The following is a 19139-nucleotide window of genomic DNA, read 5'->3' on the forward strand; positions in this document are numbered from 1 at the left end:
CTTACTGTTTGTTAGCACTGAACTTTAAAACTCAGAAATAGATGTTACATTATTAGGTGAAATCCTGGTCTCTGGTGGGGGTTTAATGTTACCAATGGATTGTTAAATGTACAAGTCAATAACATTATGCCCTCAATACATTATAGAGGAGGAATTATTGATACAAGGCCTGCTCCAAAGACCATTGAAGCCAATAGAAAGACTCTTACTGACTTGAATGGGCTTTGGATCAGACTCTTACTCTCTTTTTCATACTATGGGTGGAGTAGAATTCTGGTCCATTTAATTCAGTGGCAAAACTCCCATTGACTTCAATGGGACCAGGATTTCACCTAATATTTTCAGATACATAAAGTTGGTCCAGGGTCCTTTTGGCATTGGTAAAGGTCCAGTTCCAGTATACAAGGAATTAAGGAAAAGGGGGAGGGTTTACTGGTATTACTGCTGAATGTGTCTGTCACTATGACAGTGCATAGGGAGTAGAAAGGGCTAGAACAGTGGTCACCAATCCATCGATCACGATTGACTGGTTGATTCTGGAGCCTCTGCCAGCTGACCGCAATCTCCAGGCTGCTAAAAGTCTGGTGGCACAGCAGGACTCGGGCAGGCTTCCTGCCTGCCATAGCCCCATGCTTCTCCTGGAAGCAGCTGGCTGCTAGCACGTCTCTACGGCGCCTGGGGGAGTGGGGAGACAGCTCCCATGTGCTGCCCCTGGACCCAGCACCATCCCCGCAGCTCCCAACCCCCTGCCCCAGCCTGGAGCCCCCTCCTGCACCAAACTCCCTCTCAGAGCCTGCACCCCAACACTTTGCCCCAGCCTGGAGCCTCCTCCTGCACCCAAACTCCCTTCCAGAGCTTGCAACCCAACCCCCTGCCCCAGGCTCAACCAATGCACACCCCACAGTTGAGAATGTTACACTGATTTGTGACAATCGCTGAAGGATTTTAGACTCTTAGACTTTAAGGTCAGAAGGGACCATTATGATATCTAGTCTGACCTCCTGCACAATGCAGGCCACAGAATCTCACCCATCCACTTCAATAACTCAGACATAGGTTAGGGGTTTGTTATAGAAGACCCCAAGTTGCAGAGAATCCTCCAGCAAGTGACCCGTGCCCCATGCTGCAGAGGAAGGCGAAAAACCTCCAGGACCTCTGCCAATCTGCCCTGGAGGAAAATTCCTTCCCGACCCCAAATATGACGATCAGTTAAACCCTGAGCATGTGGGCAAGACTCACCAGCCAGCACCCAGGAAAGAATTCTCTGCAGTAACTCAGATCCCAACCCATCTAACATCCCATCACAGACCACTGGGCATACTTACCTGCTGATAATCAAAGATTAATTGCCAAAATTAGGCTATCACATCATACCATTCCCTCCATAAACTTATCAAGCTTAATCTTGAAGCCAGATATGTCTTTTGCCCCCACTACTCCCCTTGGAAGGCTGTTCCAGAACTTCACTCCTCTAATGGTTAGAAACCTTCATCTAATATCAAGTCTAAACTTCCTAGTGTCCAGTTTATATCCATTTGTTCTTGTGTCCACATTGGTACTAAGCTTAAATAATTCCTCTCCCTCCCTAATATTAATCCCTTTGATATATTTATAAAGAGCAATCATATCCCCCCTCAACCTTCTTTTGGTTAGGCTAAGCAAGCCAAGCTCTTTAAGTCTCCCTTCATAAGACAGGTTTTCCATTCCTCGGATCATCCTAGTAACCCGTCTCTGAACCTGTTCCAGTTTGAATTCATCCTTCTTAAACATGGCAGACCAGAACTGCACACAGTATTCCAGATGAGGTTTCATCTTGGATCTATAAACCACAAATGACCCTAATAAAAAGTAAAACTAATAAAATGTCCAGTGGATTCTATGCAATTAGGTGCACTATGAACATACGACCCCTGCACCCAAACTCCCTCCCAGAGCTTGCACCCCTCACTCTTACACCCCAACCCCGTGCCCCAGGCTCAGCCCAGAGCCCATTCCCACACTCCCTCGGCCGCAGCCCAGAGCCTGCACCTCCTCCAGCGCCCCATCCCGGTGAAAGTGAGTGAGGGTATGGGAGAGTGAGCAACAGAGGGAGGGGGGGAATGGAGTGAGTGGGGCGGGTTAGATCCTGGGTTGATCTTAATTTCAAAAAGTGATCTTGTGTGTAAAAAGGTTGGAGACCACTAGGCTAGAGGATTTGCTATTGGCTCAATGCTCTGGCCTTCCTCCACATGTGGGGAAGGTACATTAGGGCTGCAGAGCCCTGTTTCAGCCTTTGAGCTAGCAGAGAATCCATGGAGCATTCCACAGCCTAAGAAGTAGGATTTCCCCCCCAACCCTGCCCCCCAACTCCTGCAGCACACAAGCACCAAGCACCACTCAGGATTTTGTTCAAAGATCTATTTTTAAATCTTGGAATTGTGTTTAGACTCAAAACTCTAAACCAGCATATTATAAACACTGCCAAGATTGTGTTTGTAAAAATAAAAGCCACTCCCTCCCCATGACTAAGAAAGACAGAAAGCTCTACTGATAGAAGAATGAAATTTATGTGGTATCCTTGGCACAAGAGGGAACATTGCCAATGCTATTAGAAGTCACACCACAATACATCTTCAAAGACAATGTTCTGCATGTACCACATCTCACCCTTTCATTGGGTCCCCTCAATTTTTAAATTCTGTTAGAAATGTTAACAGTATGCACTTACATGGGACATTTTGTCCATAGATACTGAAGTACTTACCAGCTAATTAAGGTATCACTATCCCCATTTGACAGATGGGAAAATGGAGGCAGAAACGTTAAGCAGCTTGACCAAGGTCCAACAATTAGTCACAGACAGCGCTGGGACTAGAATCCAGATCTCCTGCTCACCCTGGCCCCCAAGTGAATTACCCAATAGATTGTAAAAATAAGAGCTATGTAAGCACAGAATCTTAAGTGACTGGCTGAAGAGGATACCTAGAGTAAGGGTCAGGGTAAGGTTAGCACTCAGGAGTGCTGTGCTTGTAGGCCCAGGCTTATTCCACTAGGCCACACTCTACAAATATAATCAAACTGAGCACTATAGTCCCCATACTTCTCCAACGCCCAGTGGCCAAAGACTGAACTTCTTTATTAGGGAGCTAGCACGCCTGTTGATGTTTTTAGAGGGGAAATAAATTTTGTATTTGTGATGACTTGCTTCATCTTTTAGTCTACAAAATGTACCCTCCTGAGGAAAATTAGCTTTGGATGTGTCAGTTCTTCACTGTGTACACACAGCAGTCTCCTTGCATTAAGACAAGCTTGTTATGATCCCTCTGTTTTGCAGTTGCTCGTCAGCACCGCTAAGGGAGCCCATCAATTACAACCCATCAAGCTTATAGCATTTCTAGAAGGACAAAAAAGGTCAGGTGGTTTTCAGTTACCTCCCTTCCTACCACTCATCCCTTTCCTAGGATGAAAGCTCATGCCCTCTGTTTTAATTAACTATAGAAGCAGGCAGAATATACTGAATAATTCAAAAAGGATGTATGTTTAAACATTTACACAAGCTTCAGATTCCTCCTATTTAAAAAAAATACTCAGCACAAAAGTAAATGATTCATGACAGCTTGCCTTGCATATATCATGGCCTTCAGAAACAGGGGAGTTTGAAGAATTTGTATTCATTCAGACCATCTGCTTAACGTGAATCTAGTGCTTAAGAAGAATGCCACAACAGCAGAAAGAGAAACTCAAGTCCCCAATTTATCCACAAGAGGTACAGCATTGGCAGGGACCACCTGCTCATCCCTTGCATGTGCTTCAGCCAGAGGCAGATTTACCATGAAACAAACTGTGCAGTGGCACAGGGCCCAATGACAGCCCCCCACCCCCCAAAATGCAGGACAAATCACATCTGACAACCTGCCCCTGAGTCCCACCCAAGCAGCGCAGCAGGGCTCAGGCAGGCAGGCTGTCTGCTTGCCATGGCCAGTGGACCCATGCCGCTCCCGGAAGCAGCTGGCTGCTGGCACATCTCTGCATGCCCCTGGCAGGGGGAGGGGGGGATGCAGATCCACACACTGCCTCCCTCTGCCCCTGGCAGCACACGGAGACCTGCTGCCCCTCACCCCTAAGAGGCACGCAGAGACATGCCAGCAGTAGCACAGCAGGGCTAAGGTGGCTCCCTGCCCGCGCTGCCTCCCTCCCTCCATGCCGAAATGTCCCTTCAGCCCCTGAGGGGAAGTGTCTCCACATGTTGTCCCCCCCCCTCCACAACTGCTGACTCCACAGCTACCACTGGCTGGGAACTGTGGCCAGTGGGAGCTGCAGGGCAGCGTCTGCAGGCAGTTGCATGCAGAGACCCCCTGAAACCCCCCCCACCTAGGAGCTGGTGCCCGAGGGGTGTGCCGGTCACTTTTGGAGCCGCGCCTCCCAAGGTAAGCACTGCCCCCCGACCCCTCCCACACCCCTGCCCCAGCCCAGAGCCTGCACCCAAACTTCCTCCCAGAGCCTGCACCCCTCACTCCCTCCCACACCCCAACCCCCTGTCCCAGCCCAGAGCCCACACTCAAACTCCTTCTTAGAGCCCAACTCCCTGGACCGGCCTCCAATCAAGGTACCTCACTTTATTTTCATTTACTTCCTATTACTTATAATATAGGAGGAGGAAGAAAAAAAGAATGAAAAAGGGAGGGGGGAGAGAAGAGAATGTTCTTTTTCTTGGCTGGGTCCTGAGGGTGTGGGGGGGAGGGCAAAAATGAATCTGCACACAGGGCCCCACTAACACTAAATTTGCCACTGGATTCAGCCCTGATCCAGAAGGCACCACCTCTGGGAGGAGTTCAGCCTTGGTGTCTATGTTAGGCTTTTTATCCCAAAGGTTTCCCTGCTGTCACTACCATTGGTGGGGGTGTGCTACTGTGGACAAGTGCCTGCTGCCCCCCTTCCTTATCATTACAAGCACCATGTCTAACCCTGTATGCCTGCATAATGATGTAGAGATAATCAGGCGCAGATCTTGTCTACACTAGCATTCCCATCACTATTACTACCAGCAGGGCAGAGCTGGTGGCAACCATGGGGAAGTTTTAGAGAACTAGGCCAAGGCCCACGTGTACTACAGATTTAGTTCTTGGCCAATTAACAACTGTGGTGGTGTTTAATAGGACAATGACAACATGTGTCGGTAGAAACTGGACTGAAGCCACCAACTTGTTTCCATTTAAGCCAAACAGCTGTCAGATGCTAACAACATTCCTCTCTATTTTATCATCATTATTTAGCTTACTGCAGCCAAACCACGTTATGCACCTTATCACAGAGAATACAATAGTGCCCCTTGTCCTGAGGAATTTACAATTCAATTTCAATCTTGACACAACAGATGGGAGGGAGGGTTGGTAGAGGAATAATGGAGCAAGATCAATCAAGTAATGGGCTAGAAAAATCAGGGAGCATAAGTCAGCAAAGCTCAGTTGAAGTCGTACCATCATTTGAAGATCTGGCCCTATGCAGCTACTTAGCAAGGGATAATGGTGAACATTTTATAAATAAATAAATATCAGTAAGGTAAATGCAAGTACCTTTTGGAGTGATGCTTACAAAAAACGACAACAGAAGTGGTCTTTAAGGAGGTATTTGAACAAAGAGGTTAGTGGCCTTGCAGACTAGCTCTGGGAGGGTACTGCACATGTATTGCAGAGTAGGGGCTCTACTGATCTAGACTGGGTATGAACTAGTAAGCAATATGTGAAAGGCTTCACATTACTATTTGTTATCCACTTAGGTCCCTAGCCACACCCCATTGCCTTCAGATATTAAGTATCATTATTTCTTTATGTAGTCACTTCCCTTAGCCTTAATGGCTTCACTTACCCAAAAGTAATGCGGAACACATTTGTTCGCCGAATTTACTCTGGAGATACCATACTCCTCCTGCACGCCCAGTGCTTGCAGACTTGCTGAGTTCTGTTAGGAAGTACAATGCTCTGGGGAACTTGATTTAGACACAAACTATACACAAGCCAATTGGTAAGGAAATCTCATCTTACCAAATTAATTTTTTGATGCAAAATTGACATACTGCTGCTGTGCCATTTGCATCCTTCATTAAGATAATGAAATCCAAGCTTAATTACAGTTCACAACTAACATTCCACTCAAGATAAAGATTACACGAGCACATTTTCTACATAGTTTCTTCTTTAGTATAAGGGAGCTTTCAGGATCTCTGTCACAAGAGAACAGACTCCCTGAGCTGGGGAAAAGCAAGTGTGATGTGCCACCATCTTTTAAAATAAGCATGTAGAATACAATATGCTCCTCATTCCACCCCTCCACCCCCCGAGTTTGTTTCTTTATTTGGGGGGGGGTATTGTTCGTTAACTGAAGATCCAATAATTTGCTTTGCTTTTTATAAATTCCGTGAAACAGCAAAGTTGCCTATTTCCATAGGAATTTGGACTGTTAGCTGAGTATCATTAACCCAATTCAAGACACACATAAAAGTGGGTCAATACATATTATATAAACTGGAATCCATTCACTTTTCCTCATCTAGACCATTAAACTTTAGAAATTACGGCATCATTCTTTGGGATGATCCTGGACTTTTGCCTATGTTATCAGAACAGAGTTTGTGCCAGATTGACAATATCCTGTACAAACCTTGCAGAATTAGAGAGAAGTTACTGAATTAAGATTAATATCTTTGGGGTCGATTGTATAAAAATGCAGTTGTGTATGTGTTTTTTTGTGGAATTGTATGTAACTTCCTCCAGAGACTGCATTACTCAGTCTCCAAGAAAACATTAGGAACATCAAAGAACTTTTGGCGACAACACGTCTGAAATGGATTTCCTAGTAATTCTCTCCTGCAAAGCCAACCTTTTGAAGCTACGCCCTGGGAAGAGGCCCACTGTGTCCTAATTACCAGCTCCTGAAAACTTCTGATCAAAGTCCCCCACCATATAAAGGCTGGGCTAAATGGTTCATGAGGATGCCAGTTCTGAGCTGAGGCTTTTATGAACTTGTGACCACAAGAGAGATGCCTTTGGGGGGTCTGAAGGACTCCCTGTCAGAACCCATGTTGGAGGCAGCTGGGGGAAGGGGGCAATCTCTGGTAAGATCGTTAGCATGCGTGTAGGTTCTTTTGTTGTTTTTAAAATGTCTTCTGTGTAATGCTCATACCCTAAGAATAAATAGGCTTGCATAGAAAATGCTATGTGGTAAATGGTAACTGTGGCAACCTGTGATAACCTGCTGTCCACTGTGGTTCGGCGCTCTGACTGCCACAGGTATTGGGGGCACCCCGCAGCTTCCGGCCACCTCGGGGGTTCTGAGCCACCCTGGTTAGACCCTGCGACTTCCAGGCAGCAGGGGCCCCAGGGCTCCAAGCTGCTACAGGTGGCAGGGGACCCTGGAGCTCGGAGCCCATGCGGGCATGGGTGGGGAGGGAGCTTGGACCCAGGACCCCTACAGCTGCCCAGCCACCGGGGGTGCCTAGGGGCACACAAGGTGTAAATCCAGCTTTGGTGCTGTGTGACTAAACAGCTAAATGTTACACTATAATTTGGGACTAAGGATAGAAAACATCTTGCAGTTTAAACTGCAGGCATAACATCAGTAAGCAGAACTTGCCTGCTTTGGAATTTGTCCAAAACAAGGGTTAATATTAGCAATTGCTAATAACCTGAAGATTTTTACCTGCTCTGAAGGACCATTGACCATTTCAAGGAACAGTGTCCTTGTGAGCCACCAGTAATGTGAATTCATTCTGGACACCACTGGCAATCTTAGCCTTCCAGTGACATATCTTAGATATTCCTAGTCCTGGTGGCTTATGAGACACTGGACTTTAAATTCACATTATTTGGATCATTGTTCTGCCTTTCCACACAATGCACCCTTCAGTCCCCACTTAATTGCGAGAACTGTTGATGTAGAATGTTGGTTCTAGCTCTATCTTAGAGCACTTATCTTAGTTTTCAAATATTAATCTAAAGCAGTACTATAATGCTGGGGGTTCGTGACAATACTAGCAAATAAAAAAACAGTCAGACTGCAGATGAATTGAGGGGGAAAAAAAAGCAACGAGATGATTTGACTGGCCAGATTTTAAGTCAAGGGCATCCTCATTTATCAATTCATCCCCACAGTGGTCTGTGGCTCAGAATGCAGATTTTTTGATTCCATTGCCTAACTGGAGACAAGCAGGATTTACTCCCATGTGATCGTTCTTGGTTTTATTTTTTAGTAAGCACTGAACAATTGTTCACTGATCATCTCTACTTATTAGAGGTTGAGCTGTTCATTTCAGTGTTTGTGGGGTGATGGATCTGGGAAGTAACCCCTCCCCCCCCAAAAAAAAAACCACACAATCATTAAACTCCTCATCACCCTTGTACCATACTAGACAATGCACCAGGGAGTATCAGTACATACCCCTCTAGGACACATTCAGAAAGAGAGCCGTGTGCTCACTCTGTATGCAGATCTGTGCAGAGGTAAGACAAATTTTCAACCGCATCACAATGGAGCTGCTAAGACTGGAAAGTACCCAGTGGTAAGTGAAACTGTACTGAATAGGAAATATCAACTTCACCGGTGTGCTCTGTACTTACTAGCTGGCTGAGCTCACAGTATACACCGGTTGGCACAGATACCAATATGTTTCCCCCCACTCAGTAGAGAAAGTTGATATTCAACATATTGTTGAATTCTACAGATACAGATGGTCTGCAGAATAGCTAGAAGGCAGAAATAATCCCCCTAATTTCCAACTCATCACCTGGGGGATGCTAGCAGCTCAAAGGCAGGTCTGTTGGAAGAACAGTACTGGAGAAGTACTGGAGAATATGATAGACTGCAGCATATTTTGTTAGGCCACTTGATGCAGATGCCCAAGAAAACAGCAATGACAGAAGTAGTCTGTGGATATCCTTTGGGTGGGACATAAAGATAGCTACTGAAAATACCATACTACTTAGCTAAACCCTACAGGAATGCTCAGAATAGCAGAAGCTGAAGAGAAATAGGATATATATAGCCTTATCATAAACACAGAGATATGAGAGTCAGATCTTCAGCCCAAGAAAACTGGTCATTTCAGTGGTACCAAATTGCTTCATTGCTGTCTGCCTTTTTACTGTCCTCTTTACACACCTGGAAAGGAGAAGGAGCAATTTCCGACTTTCTCCACCGAAAAAATAGACATTGCTTTCTCCTCTGGTGGGGCCAGATCCTTGACTTGTGCAACACAGAGTAATGCTTTCAGATCAGAACTGAGACAATGCAACAGCATCTCTGGGTTCCTAAACCTGAGTGAAATAAGTGAACTTTCATGCTCATGACACAAGGGAATTTAGGGGAAAGAAATGCAACTACATGACTTACTTCCCTCACATACAGTTCTGTCAGCACACCTGTCTGGATCAGGATCTAATCCACCAGCTTGGCCTTTATCTTCAGCAGTTGTCTTAAAGCAGTGGCCACATATGGCACTGTGAAACAGCCTTTAAATAAACAAATGAAAAAATATTATTTAAACTAGACCAAAGTGCAGAGTCAGTTTTCTTTCTTCCTGTTGAACTTAGATTTGGAGAAACTTTGTTATCTAGAAACAGATTCCAAAAAGAAATACTTAGAAGCTTCCAGCTCTGAAGAAGAGGGATAGGTCAGGGGTTTGAGCATTAGCTTGCTAAACCCAGGGTTGTGAGTTCAATCCTTGAGGGGGCCATTTGGGGATTAGTCCTGCTTTGAGCAGGGGGTTGGACTAGATGATCTCCTGAGGTCCCTTTCAACCCTAATAATCTATGACTTCTAAGAGATTTGTAAATTGCAGAAGTTTCAAAGATTATAAATAAAATAAAAGGTATAGAATAAGTTCTCAATGGATCTTCCAGACACACAACCTGAGTTTCCTTATCCTCAGTAAGAGCCAAATGCTGCTAAGATAGTCATAAATATATTATCATATCTCATATTCCAACATAAACATACACAGGAGTCTTAAGATAAATGCATCAACCCATCACATTGAAGCAGTGACACACTGACTTTCCTACCTATGCTATTCACATGGCCCCATAATACCTGAGCACCTGGCAATCTTTAGTGTTTTTATCCCCACATCCCAATTTCATAGATGGGGAACTGAAGCACAGAGAAGCTAGGTGAATTGTCCAAAATCACCCAGGAAGCCCATGGCAGAGCAAGGACTTGAAACTATGTCTCCTAAATCCTATGCTAGAACCCTAACAATTGTATGATCTTTCTTCTTCACTGGAGTTACACCAGAAATTAATTTGGCCCAGTAAGTTTACTGGTGACCCTATCCTCCACCCCTTAATTGGGTACTGCCCTCCAGCATACCCCCTTGGGGCCCTTCTTGATGGCCCAGCAAGGGCGCCCTGCCCTCAGCATCCCCCTTGGGTTGTTTCAATCAAGTATCCAAACTAGACTGGTTTAAAACATGCATAAACCTTTGCTGGAGTCTAATTTAAATATTTTCTATGGAATGTAACTCACTTTGTTAGTTGCCCCAGTGCACTCCACTCTAGGTCCATATGAGAGTCCTGGACAGGTTCCTTAACCCTGTTCAGGAAGCACCCAGAGCCCCATTCTTGGATCCAGGGTTATATTTTATACAGTTGCTCTTTCTTAGCCCTGAAGTTCCCAGTTCTCCTCAATGCTACAAGGCATAACTTATGCAGTCCCTTTGTATCCCTTAAGTCAGCAGTCCCCAGCTCTCCTCCCTGAACTCGGATGTAATTTAAACCAGAAGTAGGGGTTTAACCAGATTCTTCCTCAGCTGCTGCCTTTTTCACAGTCACTCAGAGGACTCAGCAAGTAAAACTTTTCCTGCTGGAGGCTTCCCTGGTATGAGGGAGGAGGCAGCATATATGCTAGTTCCCCTTCTTATCCCCAATTGGCTGGGTGAGTGGGGATCCTTCTCCCACCCCCTCTGCAACACTCCTGGTCCCAGACTCTTAAAGAAATAGTAACTGACTTTCTCCCAAACAGTGCATATTGCCGGGACTGCTTCTACCCACCAGAATCTCTTATTTTCTAGGGTTTTGCATACATTAAATCTCCCAAAATCCTAAAGGGCTATGCCACGTGATGGAGGTGGGCTGACTGCAGGCACCACCACCCTCAAGGGGCAGACTACCCCAGCATACCCACTTCTTGCTTTTTGCCTCCTGTTTTCTTGAGGTGAGACAGAGCTGGATGAACAGGGACTTGGGTAAAAACTCACTGGGCCAAATTCATCTATGGTGTAACACCACTGCAATGAAAGGTGGTACATCACAGATGGGTTTGGCCCATTATATTCCTGTTTGCCTATGATCTGGAAAGCTCAGCTCATAGGCAAACAGGCATGGTCAAAAATAGTGTATTTTGCAAACTAAAAAATTAATTAATTAAACTAACTACAATGGGGGGCAGGTGTTAAATATTTCACTTTCTGGCAAAAGCATTCAAAATGAATTTTTCGAGAAGTGAGAGCCACCATCCCTCACACACACATTTTCTCTCACTTTTTAACTCCCACCCTTTTATTGCAGTGGAACAAAGCTGGGGAAAGTTAGGGAGAAAAGGGTTTTTCTTGTTAAAGCTAAACATGTTGACCAAAAATGTTTTGTGAACACTTTTATTCTGCTCAAAACCACATTTTTCATTCAAAAAATTGTATGACATTTTTCTACCATCTCTGATTTGAACAGCACTGAACACATGCTGACAGCCGTCTAATAACTGTCCACTTATCTGCTTCTTCATGAGATGAAAAGGTAGTAAGAGCACAGAGGTTTATTCTAATTTTCATTTGGATGCAACTCTATTGACTTTCAGAGATACCCCTGATTTACACCAGAGATCAGAATCAGGGTCCAGAAATCTAGCTGGTTACAAATCAATTACAAATGTAAACTATTTAACTAGTCTTAAATTAAATTTATGTAAAAGCCCAATCAATTCTAACCTGGTGGTATCGGTGATTTAAAGCACTTATAGCATACAAGACCACTCACCCTACTCTAATGTGCAGTGCTATAAAAGGAAGCATTATAAACATTTATATTGTCTGAACAGCCTGAAGACAGCCTTATTTTCAGATTAACAGTGATGAAGGTGGTGCAGTTTGGCTTCTGACAGCCTTAAAGATGACTTGCAAAAGAGGCTGGGGGAGGAGGGGAGGTTGGATTTTGTACTGTTTTTCCTCTTTTAAGGAAGCCTGTAAGAAATAATTTGTCTCCTTTAAAATTTCTGCTTGATTTTTAACTTAGAAATGTCAGGAATGTCAGATCTGGTTTTCCCTATTTTGTCAGAAGTCTTCCTGGAGGATTGGGCAAGAAGAATGTGTTTTAAACAAATGAGCTATTCTTCCAGCTGTTTATAGGCCATTCTATACTATAAACATGAAAGTATGCTTAGCTGCAAATATATGTTGTGATACTCTTACAGAAAATCCTATAATATTGTATATCCTTGAATTCTATATATGATTATAAACATATAGAAAGAATAGCATTTTCTATTAAATTCTGTAGGTTTTTAGAATAATTTCTATAAAACCCTATTGGTTTCATTCCAATTATATTCCATAGAGTAAGATACAAATCCAGAAGGCACCAAAGATCTGAACAAAATTTCTCACCTTGTACAAGGCCAAAGAGAGAGCCTACGGACAAAATTTTCAAAAGCACCTAAGTAATTTCGAAGCACAAGTCTTCTTTTAAAAAATGATTTAAGCACTTAGGCCCATATTCTCACAGTATACAAGGGCCTAACTCCCACTGAAATCATTCTTAAAGGGCTTTGAGGGTCTGGGACTAAGTTTAATTGAAAAACTTGGGCTCCTAAGTCACTTTTTAAAATAGATTTAGGATCCTACATCACTTAGATACTTTTGATAATTTTATCCTAGAACTCTAGGCATTGTTACACCCGGTCTCTCTTGACTAGCTATATAGATAAATTCTAGTTGAAGCCTATTATGTTTTCTTTCCATTGGAATAATATTCTGTTTTTGTCAGCTGTTCACCTTCCATTTGGCATTCAAAGCTCTTTTTTTGTACCTTCAGAGTTCAGAGGCAGATAGAAATATTTCCAGCTTCATTTGCTATGCACTGGAAACAACCACTGACTGCAAAGCGTGAATAATAAGTCCAAACGTTAATAAGCACAGAAGGCAACCTAGGAAGACTGCTCTCATCACCAACATGAAAAGTAGTGGCAAAGATTGGCAGGAACAAAAGGATGATCAGTGAAAGTGTCAGCAGTGCAGCCAGATGATACAGGCATGAGTCTGACTATAAGAAGAGAGCTAATGAGATGTGGTGCCATGGCCTTAACTGGAAACAGGAACTGAATTCTAACTGTAAACCTTACAGAACATCTGTGGATGTGTGTGTCATAACATCTCTACCTCAGTTTCCCCACTAATAAAACTGGAATAATATTTCTGACCTGCTCTTCAGCAGCGCTGTGAGCATTAATTACATAATATTTGGAAAGTGCTTTCAACATGAAAAGTACTGTACAAATACTAATTATTTATACAATTTGAAAACGGAGGCAGACTAGTCAGTTTTACTATATGGGCCTTTTTCATTAGGTAGCATAAGGCAGCAGTCTTTAGGCTGCAAACCCTGTAGGACTGTGTTTAGTAAGACGTGCCTGTGTTGAAAATGTTTCACTTACCCTTTTTCCCTATCCCTTCCTAGCTTCTGGGAGAAATGGGGATTAATCCCAGAAGCTCAACAATTTTCCTCTCACATGCAACCAAAGATATAGAAATCCTTGTTGGACCAAAGGTCTCCATAAGAGCTACAAGCAAGACCTTGAGGAATCACACATGTTTTTAAGAGCACAGGCTGAGTATCACTGATTTAAAAGTTTCAGTCCCAGTGATGTCAGGCTGATATTTAACATGTGCACCAAGCAAAAGATTTCCCTCATTGCCAGTGATTAAACTCCACACACAGGGATTAATGTGGGGCATCTCTTGTTGAAAACAAAATGGATTTCTAATGGCCATAATCAGGAAATGAGGAAACGTGCTCAGATGAAGCTGCACTTTGCTAGCAGTATTTACACTTTGTATCTGAAAACTATTCCATCAACAACATATTAATAGCATAGCACAGCAAGTTGTTCAGCTTGTATAACCTGAAGATGGAGGTTGGGAGAAGATCCCAGGAGAGAGGGGGTATCTTCTCCCAGGAAACTTTTTGAAAATGCCTACTTTGTGCAATCTAGATTATTCTGAAGGTTAAAAACAAGTTATCAAAAATGTTGTTATAAATCATTTCTGACAGTAACAAGCAATCAGTATCCAAGAAGGGATAAACTCCATCAGGACAGTGACATTATCCAATCTTCTCTTGAAGTGGAGGGTCAGGAATCCCCTCTAACACATCAGTGATTGAAGTCAATACTGTCATGCCGATTTAAATGGGTGGAGACTCTGGCCCTTTAAATGTATCAATTGTACAGTTCCCACACAGCAATAAAGAAAAGTGATCAAACTACAATAATGCTATATAACTAAGAAAAATATCAATAATACTTTTAAAAGGCACAAAAGTGACATTTTCTAGCTCATTCTCACAGGTGGGAGGAAGGGCAGTTTTTAATCACTACTCTTCATTGTTTTCATAAGAATAAATGAGCACTGCAGACAGTCAACACTTACATCAGTCTTGTAAATTGCAATTTACATAGTCTTAACTCTGCCAGAAATCAGTCATCTTCTTCCATCTTCTACTTTAGGGCCCGGGGGAAAGTGAGGATTTAGTTGCCTGGGATAAAGATGAAGTTTGGTAAGAAGGTAAGGGAAGAAGTTCACGGAACAAGGATGGAACGGAGAAGTGGATTCTGTGAATATTTGGCAGAGGGCTGATCATTGACAAAACACAACCACAAAAGTCACACCAGAAGATGTGGATGTGCTAATCTCACTAATTGACTTAAGCAGTGTCAGCTCATACAGATGGAGGGCCTATTGGATAATAGCAGACATATTTCTGTTTTTTTACTCTAGGAGTGAGTTTTTGGGCGTACTCTTGCATGCATTCTCACACATGCAAGCTTATATTGAAGCCAATGGGCATTTTGACTGCAAAAGGAACACTAAATTGGAACTTTATTTTGTGATAGATATGGAGAAGTGACTGCCATTGTTTGCAGCACAAAACATACAAGTAGTAAATCCAATAGAGAAGTGATATGCGTAATTGGAGTATAAGATTCAGTTTCTATTTGGTATTTTACAATGGCAAAGACATGAAGTGCTTAGTGGATCAAATATGGAACAAAGATCCAGGAAGTCAGAGTGGGAATAATTTATTTTAAAATATACATTTTCTATAATTGGATTTGTTATTATTCCCAGACCTGGCCAAAAATTTTTTTAAATAATTTTTTTTTCCTCCATCAAAATTTGGCCATTTTTCAAAAGCAGATTTTTTGGAAATTTTTTTAAAAAATTTCAGTTACTAAATTTTTCCTTTGGAAATTTGTTTAATGAGAAAACAACATGTAACCTGTTGGTATTTCTAAGAAATGTTGTCTTCCATTTCCGTTTCACTATATTGCCCCCCCATAACATCTGACTGGTCAGCTTAGCCACACAGTAGGTTTATTTTTATTTTTTAAATGGTTCATTCATTTAAAATAAGTATTTTTAGTTGAAATATTCAATGTTCAGAAACACAGAAAATTAAAATCAGGCCATTGCAAAACACAAACGGGATGAAAAGCACTTTCAGATTTGTTGAAGTTTCCAGATTCTCACCCCCAAACCAACTATTCCCCCCCCCCCACCCCATCCAGATCAAATTAATCATGTAGAAAATTAGCAACAGTAAAAATGAGATAAGCCTTCTGAGGCCAAAGTAGATACAAGATAAAGAATCAAAGGGGGATAGCCCTCCTAGTCTTTAAGGTGCCACCAAACTCCTTGTTTTTGTGGATACAGACTAACAGATTTATTTAAGCATAAACTTTGTGGATTTAAAAAAGAAAGAAAGAAAAAAGACACCACTTCTTCAGTTGCATCTGAAGAAGTGGTTTGTTTTTTTTAACTCACAAAAGCTTATGCCCAAATAAATCTGTTTGTCTTTAAGGTGCCACCAGACTCCACAATATAAAGAAAGAGTTAATTTAAATTATTCTTACATCCCCCGGTGCTATTTACCATGAAGAATCACACCGTGATTACTAATTTAAGATCCATTTCTGCAAACACTACCAGGCACAGACACTACTACTGTTGTATGTACAGGGTCGGTCTCTGCAAACAGTGGGCATGCAACGCACCACCGGTCACTCAGCTCTGAAATGGACCCTGGCAGCTGATTAACAACTGGTAAGGCCGGGGAGGACCGATTTTAGAGGCGATGAACTAGCACTTTAGGGGATGTAAACAGAATGGAGAACAGCTTCACCTACAGAATTCTTCATATGCTTAGCTCTGAGGCTATCTTTAAGCACCCCAGCGATGGCAGACGCGGCTAAACGTTGCTGGGACTTCTGGGGGGGAGGGGGATGACGTTCAATCCTCCGTTTGACATTTAGTTCTCGCTTGAACGTCTATCACCCCGCAAAACGTCGAGCAAAGAACGAAGTCCGTGGCACGTCTGAAACCTGATCTATTCATCTGTACCGAATCGATACTTGATGGGAATTCCGAGCTCTCAGGTCAGAGCACAGCCAGCAGGATTCCGCTTTCGGTAAAGCCCGTCCTTCCCTGCAGCTGCCCCCACACACACTTTCTGGCAGTTACGTAGCCTTTTAACACAGACTACTGCTCACGACAGCCGGGAACCGCCTGGTGATTGGACTGCTGCAGCCGCTGGGTCCTATTGTTCAAAGGGTTCACGCCTGGAGCTGGGATTTTTATACCACCAGAACTGTATTCGCTGGTTAGCCAAGAGAGGGGGCACTTCTACAATTCTGGATCCCATACAAAAGAATTCGGGCGGTGGGCACTGCAGGTTCATTCCTCTCACCATGCTAAGGCCCAAATGTGGGAGGCATAAAAATAAAATATTCCTGCAGGGAACTTCAAACTGAACAATATATTGTAGTGTAAACAACTGTTCTGAAAAGTCACGTTCATGATTGTTCATTTCACCAAATGTATGTAGCAACATCCATCAGACTTAGGGATAGCTGAAAGGTAAGGCAGGGTGACTTGGTTTACTGAAAGATAGAAGTGTTTGTCTTGTACAGCAAAGGACAAACTTATTACACATCAAAATTTTCTTTACAGAAGTTAAGGTGTGATCTACAATATGTGGGAATGTAGACCTACATTTTCAAAGTTATCTGCCATACTTCAGTGCACCCAGGAATCAGAATCTTTGTGGAGAAAAAAAAAATACATGCAGGTCAATCAGTAACATCTGAGATCAGAAAAAAACTATATGCAGGGTAGATTTTGAATCCACCTTAAGCTGATGTCAGTCAGATGTTAAAAACCTTTTCCTCCTTTTGTTGCGAAATAAACAAGGATGTTATGAGAAGACTGCTAATTAAATTTATTTAGCATAACTGATTAAATAGAGAGGAGGAAAAACAGAATATATTACAATACAAATACAAATTCCCCTAATTTGGGGATTTAAAACAACAGTCAAAATTAGTTTGTTTGGGGTTTTTTTAAGATTGCAATAAAAGACACATAGGAATGATGTCAGAATTAAGTGCTTCTTGGTTCATGAACAGTATGGTTCCAATTTAAAAAAAATGATTACTGTAATATAAAATATGATTGCTCCAATGTGCAGTGATGTTTCCCTTATAACTGAGTAATCTTCCAGTAATTCTTCTGCAATACAGTTATATAAAGGAAGCCTATTCTACAGAGTATCTACCCTTTGGTAGATTAAGGACTTTGGGTCATTTACAAAAGTAACAGATCAGAATCAAAGAGAGAAATTTGAGGCATGAGAAAGATAAGTTACATTTATTATCAGTCAGATATATTTGGCATCCACTTTAGAGTAGTGAATCTTGTCACTAAAGCATGTTCTGTTGAAATACTGGTACATAAAAGTGCTCTCTTTAACATGAGAGGACCTTGACAAAGATATTATAGCACTACAGTCTGGGTAAACTAAAATAAATTACATGAAATTACCACCAAACTTGTTTAATGTTTGGCGTTACTGTAGCCCAAACCCCTAGGGTGCCAGTAGCGTACCCAGTAGATGTTTCAGCAGGATATTGGTGGGTCCCAATATCCACTCAGATACATGGCTAAGGAGAAGGTTTTTACTACAGTGGACAGGAAAGAGGAAAAGTTGCAAATGCTCTAGGTAGAGAGGCTTAAACAGTTATAGTTCAGGTGAGCAATAGTGGTTCTGTTTGGGTCTCTGGGGCAGTCCAGTTGTAGGGTGACCAGATGTCCTGATTTTATAGGGACAGTCCTGATTTTTGGGTCTTTTTCTTATATAGGATCCTATTACCCCCCACCCCCCTCCCAATTTTTCACATTTGCTGTCTGGTCACCCTAATCCAATTGAGAGCCAAAGCTCTTCAGTCCTAGTGCCTGGGATTTCCTCTCTTGTACAGTCTCTATTCCAGCAAATAAACATGTGCAGGTTTCCAATCCAGGCTCAATTAGTGGTTCTTATTGGGACTCCAGAGCACTGGTTCCCTGTCTATAAACTGTTGTTCCCCCATAAATCTCACACAGATCTGCACCTAGCTGTGATGTTCAGCAGAAACAGCCCATTCCACATGCAGGTCTGTACACAGTTCCTGGGGCTCCCTGCTGCCATACTGCTCCCACTCCCAAATAGAGCCCTGCTACTTCTTGGTTCAGAATAAGAACCTTTCCCCTTACCTGGCCAGGGACATGGCTAATGGGAAATGTAGTTCCTGTTTAGCCAAAGGAAAGGGGGATGTACAGTGGAGTACTGAGAGTTTTAGTCCCCTGCTGTGGAGATCCATCACCTTTGAAAGAAATCAGTCTTATCATGGCATCTGCTTTGGGCAGATTTTTCAAAATGTCACGTGTATGAAACAAGGAAACCAACACAAAAATAAACAGCAGTTTGTGGCTTTATGTAAGACTAACAAAAACAAAAACAAAAACAAAAAAACAACAAAACTCCCATTTGATTAAACTGGGGCTTCGAGCTTTTCCTTATTCAAAT

At 42.6% G+C, this 19139-nt stretch overlaps 1 protein-coding gene across 1 annotated transcript in view; it reads right to left on the reverse strand.

Moving 5' to 3' along the window:
* AK4 (adenylate kinase 4) overlaps positions 1 to 16772 on the reverse strand; it is a 74107-nt gene extending 57335 nt beyond the window's left edge. Inside the window, exons 1-2 of the mRNA XM_050962076.1 lie at positions 16426 to 16772; positions 9364 to 9482 (exon numbers count right to left, since the gene is read on the reverse strand). The gene's annotated coding sequence lies outside the window, so the exon portion shown is untranslated. The remainder of the gene's footprint in view (positions 1 to 9363; positions 9483 to 16425) is intronic.
* Positions 16773 to 19139: the final 2367 nt, after the last annotated feature.

Source organism: Gopherus flavomarginatus, chromosome 7 (assembly GCF_025201925.1).
Source record: "Gopherus flavomarginatus isolate rGopFla2 chromosome 7, rGopFla2.mat.asm, whole genome shotgun sequence".
NCBI classification, from domain to species: Eukaryota; Metazoa; Chordata; order Testudines; family Testudinidae; genus Gopherus; species Gopherus flavomarginatus.